Raw genomic sequence first — 16,437 nt, forward strand, 5'->3', positions numbered from 1 at the left:
ACTTCTGTCTCATTGCACATGGCAGTCCTTCTGGTCAAGCTATCTGACCAATCCCTGCTGACTCATTTTCAAGTCCTCATTTGCATGGCTAAGGAGGACCTGAAGGAGACCACAGGTACTTTACAATTGACCAATAGGAAAGCGGTTGTTGGGGGTGGGATGTTCCAAATTCTGTATATAAGTCTTGTTCAATAAAGTTGTTTTGAGTTCCTTCACCTCAATCTAGAGTTCTGTCTCTTATTGGGGGAATCTGCTGCAAGGGATTGCTATGTCCTCCATACTCCCTTGGATTATCACTGAGCTCTTGTAAGAGCTTGTGTAAGAGCTTGTTCGTGCTGCACTCTCTGGGGAATAAGAGGTTCACCCACAGGAACCTGGAGCCTTGTCGTAGGTCCAGGGTGGGTAGGAGATGCCAAGACCCTAACCAAGCTGCGGTGGTTCTTGGAGTCTGAAGTGCTTACGGTGTCTGGTGGAGTGCTTGGAGCCCTCGGGAAGCACTAGGAGCATCTGTCAACGGAGGTACCCGCTCAGGGGTGCCCTGTTCCGTTACAGTAGGTATCCTAGGAAAGCTGGTCCTAACAAAATCCCACATTTGTTTTGATATAATGTTCTCATAGTAGGCAGCATCAACCAATATGTAGAGGTCCCTTGTCAATCAGTGATCTACTGTATCTATTGGTTTCTACCAATCCGCATTATTTAAAATGATGATGCACATTTGCACATACTGCTTATTGTGCATGAGGACGATGTTTCCTCCTATATCTGTGGGTTTTGTGGTGATTGAGTGATTGTAGGACATTGCCTGTAGTGTTTTTTACTCTTCAAGGGTCATGTTCCTGTAACGCTCCTGCGTTTTACGTATGATGTGTATTTTCAGCTGCAGAAATATTCCACTTCAGTAGTCATGTAGAGAAACGCTGAGACACCAATCCCAACTCCCAATGACTCATCATGTGTGGAGGATCTCAATTCAGCAAGTAAATACACACACTCAATAAGATGTTTCCTAGAGTGACTTATGTATATAGTAACACAGTGATGATAGGCTGAAGAGACAGGTTGGGTAGAGATGGTAGATGACAGACACTTGAAAGGAAATGTTCTTGAAAGTAAGATAGTAGCAGATGGGATGCAGATAGGTTTAGCAATCATGTATGGTAGCAGATGACAGAGTAGCAGGTGGACATACAAGAGAGATCAACCCAGTGCAAGAACAGGTGGTAGTAGGCTCAAGAGCTAGCAATCTTAGATAATGCAGATGTAGTAATAGTCCTTAGTATGCAGAGCTAGATAGTGTAAGCTTTAGTATAAAGGTTATAGAGGTTTCCCCTGTGGGGTACTTATCACTAATAGCAATGTAGCAGAGGAGAGGTTCGGCAAGAGCGGATGATCCGGTAGCGGTATACAGGGATCAGCGCAGCGTGGTTCCGACAGCGAGGTATGCTTGCAAGCATGAGAGCTTCAAGACAGGTTAGCATCAAGGCACAAAGCAGTTTGAACGAACACATGTGAGTGAGAGCCGGCGATCTAAATAGCCATCCAGTCCGGCGCTCAGTGATGACAGCATCAGTCTTAAAGGTGTATGCGCACCTTACCAAAAGAGAATGGTGGGGCGCATACACTTATGAAAGAGTAATTAGGGTACCCAAAGGTACCAGAACATTACATTACAGTACCCCCCCCCCCTTAAGGCCGGCTCCTGAAGGCCTCTGGAGCTGGTTTGTCTGGGTACTTCGCATGAAAATTGCGGATTAATCTAGAGGCATGTTAGTTCTTCCATCGAACCAAGTACTGAAGTCTTCCTCTGTGGATACGAGAATCCAGAATCTCTTTTATCTCGTATTCTTCTCCACCTTCAACTTGTACAGGAGGAGGAGGTGGGATAGTAGGCCTTATTCCTTGGTCAGGAACATGGGGCTTCAGTAGCGACACATGGAAAATGGGATGTATTTTGAGGTCTATTGGCAATGTAAGCTGTACTGCAGCTTTTCCAATAAGCTTCTTGATTGGGAAAGGTCCCAAGAACAGAGGTCCAAGCTTTTTGCTAGGGATTTTCAGTCTTAAATTTTTTGTTGAGAGCCAAACGAGGTCTCTGATAGCGTACTGAGGAGAAGGTCTTCTGCGAAGATCATAGTACTTCTTTTGTTGACTATGAGCGTGTGCAATGTTAGTATTAAGCAAACCCAGAGAGTCCTTTATTTGGGTAAGATAGTCTGAAGCTACTGGGTTATTTGAAGGAAAGATGCATGGTGGAAGAATAGAGGGATGAAACCCATAGTTCAAGTAGAACGGACTCTGCTTGGTCGTACTGTGGGTTGCGTTGTTGTAGGCAAATTCTGCCAGAGGGAGAAGATCCACCCAATCATCCTGTTGGTAAGAAGTGTAACAACGTAAATATTGCTCGATGCATTGGTTGACTCTTTCAGTCTGTCCGTTGGTCTGCGGATGGTAAGGAGAAGTGAGCTTCCGCTCGATCCGTAGTATGTGACATAGTTCTTGCCAGAACTTGGAAATAAATTGTGATCCACGGTCAGACAGAAGAGTTTTTGGGATACCATGTAACTTAAAGACATGTTTCATCAGGAGTTCTGCCGTTTGTTTGGACGAAGGTAGTCTGCGAATAGCAATGAAATGTGCCATTTTTGTCAGATGGTCCACTGACACTAAGATGGTATTAAATCCTTTGGAAGGAGGCAATTCCACTATAAAGTCCAAGGACACAACTTCCCATGGAGTTTGGGGTATTGGTAGACTGCATAGTAGACCGGATGGTCTCGTAGTGTCAATTTTGGACCTGGCACAGACATTGCATGAAGAGACGAATTTTTGTATAGATGTTTTCATGTCAGGCCACCAGAATTGCCTGGTAATCAGATTAAGAGTCTTTGTCATACCCATATGTCCTGCCATAGGCACATCATGCGATAATTCCAAGATCTTGGTGCGTATGGTAGGTGGTATGTAAAGTTTGTCGTTGTAGTAGAGGAAGCCTTCTGCATCAGTATTTAGTTGTGGTGGGGGTGTATCCAAACTTATACCATGCAAAACCTCTTCCTTCAAGGAACGGACAACTCCAATAATGCGTTTGTGAGGTATTATAGGAACGGAAGGGATTTCAAAGTAGTTTTCTTCAGTTACTCGTGATAGTGCATCCGCCTTTTTGTTCTTATCTGCAGGTGTGTAGGTCACTAGGAAGTTAAACCTTAGAAAGAATAGTGACCATCGTACCTGTCGGTGCGAGAGAGTTTTGTTAGTCTGAAGATATTGGAGATTTTTATGGTCCGTGTATATAAGTATTGGTAATTGGGTGCCTTCGAGTAGATGTCGCCAATTCTCCAGAGCCAATTTTATAGCAAGCAGTTCCTTTTCACCCACGGGGTAATTTATCTCTGGACTGCTTAGGGATTTAGAAAAAAAGGCGACTGGATGAAGTGGTGAAGTGTGAGTTGGTCGTTGGGAGAGTATTGCTCCTACTGCCATGTTTGACGCATCTACTTCCAGAATGTATTGGAGGGATGGGTCTGGATGGCGTAGTATGGGAGCAGAAGTAAACCTTGTCTTTAACAGGTGAAAAGCTTTATTTGCTTCATCTGACCGTTTTTTTAATGCTAGTGAGCTGTGTGAGGGGTCTCACAATGGCAGAGAAGTTTCTAATGAACTTCCTGTAGAAATCCGAAAATCCAAGGAGTCGCTGTAGCGCCTTGCGTGTGGTTGGTGTAGGCCAATCCTGAATGCAGGATATCTTACTCATGTCCATCTCGATTCCTGTTTTGGATATGATGTAGCCTAGAAACAGTACCTCTTCTTTATGAAACAAGCATTTTTTCAGTTTCACATAAAGGTTGTGTGCAAGCAATCTCGATAATACTAGTCTTACATGTCTTATGTGTTCAGACAGGGATCGTGAATATATACAGTGGGTACGGAAAGTATTCAGACCCCCTTACATTTTTCACTCTTTGTTATATTGCAGCCATTTGCTAAAATCATTTAAGTTCATTCTTTTTCCTCATGAATGTACACATAGCACCCCATACTGACAGAAAAACACAGAATTGTTGACATTGTTGCAGATTTAGTAAAAAAGAAAAACTGAAATATCACATGGTCCTAAGTATTCAGACCCTTTGTTGTGACACTCATATATTTAACTCAGGTGCTTTCCATTTCTTCTGATCATCCTTGAGATGGTTCTACACCTTCATTTGAGTCCAGCTGTGTTTGATTATACTGATTGGACTTGATTAGGAAAGCCACACACCTGTCTATATAAGACCTTCCAGATCACAATGCATGTCAGAGCAAATGAGAATCATGAGGTCAAAGGAACTGCCTGAAGAGCTCAGAGACAGAATTGTGGCAAGGCACAGATCTGGCCAAGGTTACAAAAAGATTTCTGCTGCACTTAAGGTTCCTAAGAGCACAGTGGCCTCCATAATCCTCAAATGGAAGACGTTTGGGACGACCAGAACCCTTCCTAGAGCTGGCCGTCCGGCCAAACTGAGCTATCGGGGGAGAAGAGCCTTGGTGAGAGAGGTAAAGAAGAACCCAAAGATCACTGTGGCTGAGCTCCAGAGATGCAGTCAGGAGATGGGAGAAAGTTGTAGAAAGTCAACCATCACTGCAGCCCTCCACCAGTCGGGGCTTTATGGCAGAGTGGCCCGACGGAAGCCTCTCCTCAGTGTAAGACACATGAAAGCCCGCATGGAGTTTGCTAAAAAAACACCTGAAGGACTCCAAGATGGTGAGAAATAAGATTCTCTGGTCTGATGAGACCAAAATAGAACTTTTTGGCCTTAATTCTAAGTGGTATGTGTGGAGAAAACCAGGCACTGCTCATCACCTGTCCAATACAGTCCCAACAGTGAAGCATGGTGGTGGCAGCATCATGCTGTGGGGGTGTTTTTCAGCTGCAGGGACAGGACGACTGGTTGCAATCGAGGGAAAGATGAATGTGGCCAAGTACAGGGATATCCTGGACAAAAACCTTCTCCAGAGTGCTCTGGACCTCAGATTGGGCCGAAGGTTTACCTTCCAACAAGACAATGACCCTAAGCACACAGCTAAAATAACGAAGGAGTGGCTTCACAACAACTCCGTGACTGTTCTTGAATGGCCCAGCCAGAGCCCTGACTTAAACCCAATTGAGCATCTCTGGAGAGACCTAAAAATGGCTGTCCACCAACGTTTACCATCCAACCTGACAGAACTGGAGAGGATCTGCAAGGAGGAATGGCAGAGGATCCCCAAATCCAGGTGTGAAAGACTTGTTGCATCTTTCCCAAAAAGACTCCTGGCTGTATTAGATCAAAAGGGGGCTTCTACTAAATACTGAGCAAAGGGTCTGAATACTTAGGACCATGTGATATTTCAGTTTTTCTTTTTTAATAAATCTGCAACAATGTCAACAATTCTGTGTTTTTCTGTCAGTATGGGGTGCTATGTGTACATTCATGAGGAAGAAGAATGAACCTAAATGATTTTACCAAATGGCTGCAATATAACAAAGAGTGAAAAATTTAAGGGGGTCTGAATACTTTCCGTACCCACTGTAAGTATATCGTCCAGATATACCACAACACAGACATCTAGTAAGTCTCTGAAAATATAGTTTATAAATCGTTGAAAAACTGCAGGGGCGTTGCATAGCCTGAATGGCATTACAAGATATTAGAACAATCCGTATCTGGTTCTGAATGCAGTCTTCCACTCGTGTCCATCACGGATTCGAATGAGATTGTATGTTCCTTTCAGGTCCAATTTTGAAAAATAGGTAGCTCCACGCACCTGCTCAATGAGCTCAGGGATAAGCGGTAGAGGATAGCGATCTTTTATTGTAATAGCATTCAATTGCCTATAGTCGATGATAGGCCTGAGACTTGAGTCCTTATTGCGGACAAAAAAGAGTCCTGCTGCTGTGGAAGAAGTGGAAGGTCTAATAAAACCTTTTTCCAAATTCTCATCCAAATAGTCTTTGAGATGGGAAAGTTCATCCTGTGAAAGAGGATAAACATGACCGAACGGCAATTTGCTATTTGGGAGTAGATCAATGCTACAATCATAGTCTCGATGGGGAGGTAGTGCTTGAGCATTTTTCTCAAGAAAAACCTCAGAGAGATCCTGATAACATAGTGGTGCAATCTCATCTGTCACCACAGACAGGATCTTCCCGAAAGACGGGAGGTTACACGTACCCTCGCAATAGCAAGAGAGGAAGGTCAGGGTCCGTTCCTTCCAATCTATGGTTGGTTGATGTGTGTGCAACCAGGGAAGTCCCAAAACAATGGGAAAGTGGGGTAAAGGTATTAGATCGAAGGTAGTGGTTTCCATATGAGACCCGTTAGTAGTGACTAGGAGTGCCTGTGTCTGATCAGTGATCGGACCAGAGGATAAAGGAACACCGTTAATAAGACTCACTGAGACAGGTTTAAGTTTAGAAATAATAGGAACTTTATTTAAAGCAGCAAAACGTATGTCAATATAATTTCCACAAGATCCTGTGTCAATCATGGCCTTAGTAGTAATCCTGTTCTGGTCCCACTGTAATGTTAAGCAAACAGAAAGGTAAGGGTTAGTGATTGAAGTTGTCAATCCCCCTAGGAGGACATGTGAACACTCACCCTTCTTTTTGTAGACTAGGGGACAGACGTTTATCTTGTGATTCGGGGATGCACAGTACAAGCAGAGATTACCAGATCGTCTTCTGGCTCTTTCCATAGTTGATAGAGGTGGGCGTATGGTTCCTACCTCCATAGGAACGGGGTCAACGGCCGAGATCCGAGAAGAACTGGATAATGGTGTTCCCATTTTCTCAGCCTTTCTTTCTCGTAGTCTTCTATCTATGGTGATACTGAGTTGTATCAATGCATCCAGGGTTTTTGGCAGATCCGCTCGGGCGAGCTCGTCTTTAACGGCCTCTGATAGGCCAAGCCTAAATTGGGATTTCAGAGATGCATCATTCCATTCTGAATCAAGGGTCCATCTCTTGAATTCTGCGACAAAGTCTTCTACAGGTCTCCCACCTTGTTTCAAGGATCTTAATTGAAGATCGCCAGTACTCTGCCTATTGGGATCATCATATAGGCTAGTGAGTTCTGCTAGGAACAAGGCATAGGAGTTGAGAAGCTGGTCGTTTTTCTCAAAAAGAGAGTCTGCCCAGGCCCGAGGATCGCCTGTTAGGTAAGAAATAATAGTACAAACCTTAATGTGATCAGTAAGGTAGGTACGGGGTTTTAGCAAGAAAAGTAACTCACATGCGTTTTTAAATTCACAAAATTTTTTGCGATCGCCTGTAAATACCAAAGGAGGATTTATTTTAGGTTCAGGGGACTGAGCAGTGGTAAGTTGTGTCAGTCTAATTACCTGCTGCGACAGAGCCTGATTGTCTTCTTTTAATTCAGCAAGTGCGTGTATTAACGCAGTTACTTGCTGTTTTAATTGTGTCATCTGAGTGGTTATTTCTGCTGAATCCATTTGTGGTTCGTTCAATCTGTAACGCTCCTGCGTTTTACGTATGATGTGTATTTTCAGCTGCAGAAATATTCCACTTCAGTAGTCATGTAGAGAAACGCTGAGACACCAATCCCAACTCCCAATGACTCATCATGTGTGGATGATCTCAATTCAGCAAGTAAATACACACACTCAATAAGATGTTTCCTAGAGTGACTTATGTATATAGTAACACAGTGATGATAGGCTGAAGAGACAGGTTGGGTAGAGATGGTAGATGTGTACCGCTCCTGCGTTTCTTATATGGTGTGGATTTTCAGCTGCAGAAATAGTTCCACGTCAGTTGTCATGTAAGAGATATGCTGAGATACCATTCCCAACCTCAATGACTCATCATGTGTGGAAGGTCTTATTTCAGCCAGTAAATACACACAATTAGCAAGCTGGTTCCTAGAGTGACTTTATATATGTGGTAACACAATGATGAAGGTTTGAGGGATAGGTTGAGTGGAGGTGGTAGGTGATAGACACTTGAAGGTGAGACAGTAGCAGATGGATGCAGGAAGGTTTAACAATGTTGTATGATAGCAGATGATAGAATAGCAGGTGGACATACAAAAGAGATCAACCCAGTGCAGAAAAGTAGCAGTAGTCTCAAGAGCTAGCAATCTAGTTTATGCAGATGTGATAAACAGTCTCTACTATGCAGAGCTAGATAGTGTAAGCTTAGTATAAGTTTATAGAGAATTCCCCTGCGGGGTACTTAGCACTATTAGCGATACAGCCGAAGGGTGGTTCAGGAGAGGCGGATGATCCAGTAGCGGGATACAGGGATCAGCGCAGCGAGGTTCCGTCAGCGAAGTAAGCTTGCAAGCATGGAAGCTTCAAGCAAGGTTAGCATCCAGGTAAGGGTGTTTGAACGAACACATGTGAGTGAGAGCCGACGCCTTAAATAGCCATCTAGTCCGGCGCTGAGTGATGACAGCTCCAGTCTTAAAGGTGTATGCGCACCTTTCCAAAAGTAAATGGTAGGGCGCATACACTTGTGGAAAGTGTAATTTAGGGTACCAAAGGTACCGGAACATTACAATACCCCCCCTTTAAGGCCTGCTCCTGAAGGCCTCTGGAGCTGGTTTGTCTGGGTATCTCGCATGAAAATTGCGGATTAATCTAGGGGCATGTATGTCAGAGGTGTCTAGCCAGGTGTCGTCTTGGGGCCCATAGTTCTTCCATCTAACCAAGTACTGAAGTCTTCTTCTGTAGATACGAGAATCCAGAATCTTTTTTATCTCGTATTCTTCTCCACCTTCAACTTGTACAGGAGGGGGAGGTGGAATATTAGGCCTTATTCCTTGGTCCGGAACATGGGGTTTTAGTAGCGACACATGGAAAATGGGATGGATTTTTAGGTCCATTGGCAATGTAAGCTGCACTGCAGCTTTTCCAATAAGTTTCTTGATTGGGAAAGGTCCCAAGAACAGAGGTCCAAGCTTTTTGCTAGGGATCTTCAGTCTCAAGTTTTTTGTTGAGAGCCAAACGAGGTCCCCGATAGTATACTGTGGAGAAGGTCTTCTACGAAGATCATAGTACTTCTTTTGTTGAATGTGAGCGTGTGCAATGGTAGTATTTAGTAAACCCAGAGAATCCTTTATTTGGGAAAGATAGTCTGAGGCTACTGGGTTATTTGAAGGAAGGATGCGTGGAGGGAGAATAGAGGGATGGAACCCATAGTTCAAGTAGAACGGACTCTGCTTGGTTGTACTGTGAGTTGCGTTGTTGTAGGCAAATTCTGCCAGGGGGAGAAGATCCAACCAATCATCCTGTTGGTAAGAAGTGTAACAACGTAAATACTGCTCGATGCATTGGTTAACTCTTTCAGTCTGTCCGTTGGTCTGCGGATGGTAAGGAGAAGTGAGCTTCCGCTCAATCCGTAGTATGTGACATAGTTCTTGCCAGAATTTAGAAATATATTGGGATCCACGGTCATACAAAAGAGTTTTTGGGATACCATGTAATCTGAAGACATGTTTCATCAGGAGTTCTGCCGTTTGTTTGGACGAAGGTAGTCTGCGAATAGCAATGAAATGTGCCATCTTTGTCAGATGGTCCACTGACACCAAGATGGTATTAAATCCTTTGGAAGGAGGCAATTCTACGATGAAGTCCAATGACAGAACCTCCCATGGAGTTTGGGGTATTGGTAGACTGCATAGTAGGCCGGATGGTCTCGTAGTGTCAATTTTGGACCTGGCACAGACATTGCATGAAGAGACGAATTTTTGTATAGATGTTTTCATGTCAGGCCACCAGAATTGCCGAGAAATCAAATTGAAAGTCTTTGTCATACCCATATGTCCTGCCATAGGCACATCATGCGATAATTCCAAGATCTTGGTGCGTAGGGTAGGTGGTATGTAAAGTTTGTCGTTGTAGTAGAGGAAGCCTTCTGCATCGGTATTTAGTTGTGGTAGGGGTGAATCCAACCTTATACCATGCAGAACCTCTTCCTTCAAGGAACGGACAACTCCAATAATGCGTTTGTGAGGTATTATAGGAACGGAAGGAATTTCAAAGTAATTTTCTTCAGTTAGTCGTGATAGTGCATCCGCCTTTTTGTTCTTATCTGCAGGTGTGTAGGTCACTAGGAAGTTAAACCTTAGAAAGAATAGTGACCATCGTACCTGTCGATGCGAGAGAGTTTTGCTAGTCTGAAGATATTGGAGGTTTTTATGGTCCGTGTATATAATTATTGGTAATTGGGTGCCTTCGAGTAAATGTCGCCAATTCTCCAGAGCCAATTTTATAGCAAGCAGTTCCTTCTCACCCACGGGGTAATTTATCTCGGGACTGCTCAGGGATTTAGAAAAAAAGGCGACTGGATGAAGTGGTGAAGTGGGGGTAGGTCGTTGGGAGAGTATTGCTCCTACTGCCAGGTTTGACGCATCTACCTCCAGAATGTATTGGAGGGATGGGTCTGGATGGCGTAATATGGGAGCGTAAGTAAACCTTGTCTTTAACAAGTGGAAAGCCTTATTTGCTTCTTCTGACCATTTAAATGGTATTTTTATGCTAGTGAGCTGTGTGAGGGGTCTCACAATAGCAGAAAAGTTTTTTATGAACTTCCTGTAGAAATTTGAAAATCCCAGGAATCGCTGTAGCGCCTTGCGTGTAGTTGGTGTAGGCCAATCCTGAATGCAGGATATTTTACTCATGTCCATCTCGATTCCTGTTTTGGATATGATGTAGCCTAGAAAGAGTACCTCATCTTTATGGAACAAGCATTTCTTCAGCTTCACATAAAGATTATGTGCAAGCAATCTCGATAATACAAGTCTTACATGTCTTATGTGTTCAGACAGGGTCCGTGAATATATAAGTATATCGTCCAGATATACCACAACACAGACATCTAGTAAGTCTTTAAAAATATCGTTTATAAATCGTTGGAAAACTGCAGGGGCATTGCATAGGCCGAATGGCATCACAAGATACTCGAACAATCCGTATCTAGTTCTGAACGCAGTCTTCCACTCGTGTCCATCACGGATTCGAATGAGATTGTATGCTCCTTTCAGGTCTAATTTTGAAAAATAGGTAGCTCCACGCACCTGCTCAATGAGCTCAGGGATAAGTGGTAGAGGATAGCGATCATTTATTGTGATAGCATTCAATTTCCTGTAGTCGATGATAGGTCTGAGACTTGAATCTTTATTGCGAACAAAAAAGAGTCCTGCTGCTGTGGAAGAAGTGGAAGGTCTAATAAAACCTTTTTCCAAGTTCTCATCCAAATAGGTTTTGAGATGGGCAAGTTCATCCTGTGAAAGAGGATAAACATGACCGAACGGCAATTTGCTATTTGGGAGTAGATCAATGCTACAATCATAGTCTCAATGAGGAGGTAATGCTTGAGCATTTTTCTCAAGAAAAACCTCAGAAAGATCCTGATAACATAGTGGTGCAATCTCATCTGTCACCACAGACAGAATCTTCCCGGAAAACGGGAGGTTACACGTTTCCTCGCAATAACAAGAAGGGAAGGTCAAGGACCGTTTCTTCCAATCTATGGTTGGTTGGTGTGTGTGCAACCAGGGAAGTCCCAACACAATGGGAAAGTGGGGTGATGGTATTAAATCGAAGGTAGAAGTCTCCCTATGAGACTCGTTAATAGTGACTAGAAGTGCTTGTGTCTGATCGGTGATCGGACCAGAGGATAACGGAACACCGGTAATAAGACTTACTAAGACAGGTTTGAGTTTAGAAATAATAGGAATTTTATTTAAAGCAGCAAAACATATATCCATATAATTTCCACAAGATCCTGTGTCAATCATGGCCTTAGTAGTAATCCTGTTCTGGTCCCACTGTAATGTCAAAAAAACAGAAATGTAGGGGTTAGTGAATGAAGTTGTCAATCCTCCTAGAGAGACATGTGAACACTCACCCTTCTTTTTGTTGACTAGGGGACAGACGTTTATCTTGTGATCCGGGGATGCACAGTACAAGCAGAGATTTTCATTTCGTCTTTTGGCTTTTTCCATAGTTGATAGCGGTGGGCGTATGGTTCCTATCTCCATAGGAACGGGGTCAACGGCCAGACTCCGAGAGGAAACGGATAATGGCATTCCCATCTTTTCAGCCTTTCTTTCTCGTAGTCTTCTATCTATGGTAATACTGAGTTGTATTAATGCATCCAGGGTTTTTGGCAGATCCGCTCGGGCCAGCTCGTCCTTAACGGCTTCTGATAGGCCAAGCCTAAATTGGGTTTTCAGAGATGCATCATTCCATTCTGAATCAAGGGTCCATCTCTTGAACTCTGCGACAAAGTCTTCCACAGGCCTCCTTCCTTGTTTCAAGGATCTTAACTGAAGATCAGCAGTACTCTGCCTATTGGGGTCATCATATAGGCTAGTGAGCTCTGCCAGGAACAAGGCATAGGAGTTGAGAAGCTGGTCGTTTTTCTCAAAAAGAGAATCTGCCCAGGCTCGAGGATCGCTTGATAGGTAAGAAATAATAGTACAAACCTTAATGTGATCAGTAAGGTAGGTACGAGGTTTTAGCAAAAAAAGTAACTCACATGCGTTTTTAAATTCGCGAAATTTTTTGCGATCGCCTGTAAATACCAAAGGGGGATTTATCTTGGGTTCAGGGGACTGAGCAGAGGTAAGTTGTGTCAGTCTAATTACCTGCTGCGACAGAGCCGGATTGTCTTCTTTTAATTCAGCAAGTGCGTGTATTAACGCAGATACTTGCTGTTTTAATTGTGTCACCTGAGTGGCTATTTCTGCTGAATCCATTTTTTAGGTTCGTTCAATCTGTACCGCTCCTGCGTTTCTTATATGGTGTGGATTTTCAGCTGCAGAAATAGTTCCACGTCAGTTGTCATGTAAGAGATATGCTGAGATACCATTCCCAACCTCAATGACTCATCATGTGTGGAAGGTCTTATTTCAGCCAGTAAATACACACAATTAGCAAGCTGGTTCCTAGAGTGACTTTATATATGTGGTAACACAATGATGAAGGTTTGAGGGATAGGTTGAGTGGAGGTGGTAGGTGATAGACACTTGAAGGTGAGACAGTAGCAGATGGATGCAGGAAGGTTTAACAATGTTGTATGATAGCAGATGATAGAATAGCAGGTGGACATACAAAAGAGATCAACCCAGTGCAGAAAAGTAGCAGTAGTCTCAAGAGCTAGCAATCTAGTTTATGCAGATGTGATAAACAGTCTCTACTATGCAGAGCTAGATAGTGTAAGCTTAGTATAAGTTTATAGAGAATTCCCCTGCGGGGTACTTAGCACTATTAGCGATACAGCCGAAGGGTGGTTCAGGAGAGGCGGATGATCCAGTAGCGGGATACAGGGATCAGCGCAGCGAGGTTCCGTCAGCGAAGTAAGCTTGCAAGCATGGAAGCTTCAAGCAAGGTTAGCATCCAGGTAAGGGTGTTTGAACGAACACATGTGAGTGAGAGCCGACGCCTTAAATAGCCATCTAGTCCGGCGCTGAGTGATGACAGCTCCAGTCTTAAAGGTGTATGCGCACCTTTCCAAAAGTAAATGGTAGGGCGCATACACTTGTGGAAAGTGTAATTTAGGGTACCAAAAGTACCGGAACATTACAAGATGACAGACACTTGAAAGGAAATGTTCTTGAAAGTAAGATAGTAGCAGATGGGATGCAGATAGGTTTAGCAATCATGTATGGTAGCAGATGACAGAGTAGCAGGTGGACATACAAGAGAGATCAACCCAGTGCAAGAACAGGTGGTAGTAGGCTCAAGAGCTAGCAATCTTAGATAATGCAGATGTAGTAATAGTCCTTAGTATGCAGAGCTAGATAGTGTAAGTTTTAGTATAAAGGTTATAGAGGTTTCCCCTGTGGGGTACTTATCACTAATAGCAATGTAGCAGAGGAGAGGTTCGGCAAGAGCGGATGATCCGGTAGCGGGATACAGGGATCAGCGCAGCGTGGTTCCGACAGCGAGGTATGCTTGCAAGCATGAGAGCTTCAAGACAGGTTAGCATCAAGGCACAAAGCAGTTTGAACGAACACATGTGAGTGAGAGCCGGCGATCTAAATAGCCATCCAGTCCGGCGCTCAGTGATGACAGCATCAGTCTTAAAGGTGTATGCGCACCTTACCAAAAGAGAATGGTGGGGCGCATACACTTATGAAAGAGTAATTAGGGTACCCAAAGGTACCAGAACATTACAGTTCCCCATTTTGTTGGGACCAACCTTCAGTGTTTGAATTCCCTGACAAACTAGTTTGAGAAATGTAGCAATACCATGATTGGAGCTAGGGGAAGGATAGATATTGGATTGTTTTTTAAATCTAGATGTATTGTGAGAGTGAGATACTGTAGGCTGAGTGTCCTCTGCCTTTTCTAACGGAGTGTCAATCCTATCAATCAGATCTACTGACTCATTGTCTTCCAATAAAGCCACCAGACTGTCTAGGGCCTAGTGTTCACTTAGAGTACATGCCTCATTATATGTGCTTTGGAGTAGATGTTTGCGTGTACAGTAGTAGTAGTATATAAGTACAAATCTTTTGTGAGTCCTTTTAAAAACACATTAATTTCATCTTTATGTAGCACCCTCCTAGATAGGTGCTAGGAAAAAGCATTTATTTTGCTCCATCTGCTTATCAGGGGAGCCTGATCTTTTAGTTATGCCTGTTACATGTGTCCAGGTGTGAGTCACTTGGTCTGAGGGAGTGTCCCCACTGTATCCAATAGGGGAGCCTGTTGGACAGTGGAGGAAAATTAGCCAGTGACACACAGGGTTTTGTGGCAGTCTCAGTGGGAGGGCACCACCGCAGTGCATCCTGGGATTCACCAAAAAACTGAGGGCACATGTGACAGGGCATCTTTGGCGGGAAGCAGAGTCCGAGGAGGAGGGCGACGGCTGTCTCTCCTTCTGTATGCTGAGGAAAGTAGTCATAGGCAGTTGGCCTAGTGAACCAGGTGTGGAGCTGAGCTATAAAGGTCCTGGAGAACCTGACAGTGGAGCTGAAGGCAGAGCTACCTGGGAAAAACAGTGTTTGTGAGTACCAGGGGGCTTGCCAAGGGGTCTGCCCAGGAAGGGGACCACTCCAGTGAGGTCAGTGGACAGAAGGTCAGCGCACACAGTCAGAGAGAAAGGAGGTGCCAAGGAGAACCCTGAAAAGTAATCTGCCAAGTAGTTTGCCTTTCATATACTTCACTTCAGTGGCAGGGTGAAGCAGCGACCTTGCCGTATTCAACATAGATAGAAGTCCTCAAGATTGTGCATAGTTTGCTAAGTTGGAGTATCCCACTCATCCCTTCTCCCATCCCATCATAAAATAAAAACAACAAAAACCAAATCCCCTGGACTGTTTACTGACTGAGCCAAGAACCTAAAGTACTAGGAATTTACAAGTTGTTGCTATGGGTAACCCAGGGGAAACGGCTTCAAGCAACTCCCATGGGAGTAGTGCTACATTTAGAAAGCGTGTGTGAAGAGAGATTAATCACATTAAATTGAGTTATGTGTTTGCCTTCTTGTGTGTAGAGCCTTGAGTCTTTTGGGGGTTGAAAATCCCCTGTGTTTTGCCTAAAAAAAATCCCACTTGTTCCTCCGATACCTCAAATTGGCTCCTTCCTCTCGGCAATTCTCGTGAGCAGTCTCTCTCTTGCACGCCAACGGGACAATGGGCAAATATCCTCCTCTTCTATGTCTATGTTTCCTCTGCCAAATAAAGTTTCATGCACCTCACATTTTTGGACCACCCCTGCCCTCTTTGGGAAGGGCAGATTCAGGAGCTTTGGGCTACCACCTCTATCCATGTAGTGACACATTCGCACACTGTGAGTATGGCAGACTGCTTCTATGTCTTCCTAGATGGATGCTTTATGTCTATGTATTCTATCTTTACACATTACTAATATGTACGCATTATATTTGTAGAAAAATAGATTGTGCTCTGATATTTCCTTAAAGTAGAAATCATTCTAGTTTTCGAAACATGTCGGGATGTCTTTGTGAACAACTACTTAGCTTGGCCTCCCACTGCATGAGACCAACCCTTTGTTCCAGACCATGAGCATATCCTGTTATTATGTTTGGTACTGTGTCTGTACTACTACTTTTTGTTTTTTAATATATTACAATTTGGTGATATGACTCACCATTTTACTTATGTTGGATTTTTGAATAAAAATTGTTGATCTTACATATTTCTTACTCTTTCTATTACTCTCATCTGGTTGGCCCATGTCTACAAAATACCGGTGGGGCCCTCCCTCTTCTGTTGTTTCATTTATGAAATATTTCTAATGCATAGCTTGTACATAGCAAAAATTGCACCCCAAAATACATTCTGCTACTCCTCCTGAGTATGGCGATACCACATGTGTGAGACTTTTACACAGCCTGGCCACATACAGAGGCCCAACATCCAAGTAGCACCGTCAGGCGTTCTAGGAGCATAAATTACACATATAATTTCCTGACAC

The sequence above is a fragment of the Pelophylax lessonae genome (assembly GCF_965119305.1).
Source record: "Pelophylax lessonae genome assembly, chromosome: 2".
In the NCBI taxonomy this organism is placed as follows: domain Eukaryota; kingdom Metazoa; phylum Chordata; class Amphibia; order Anura; family Ranidae; genus Pelophylax; species Pelophylax lessonae.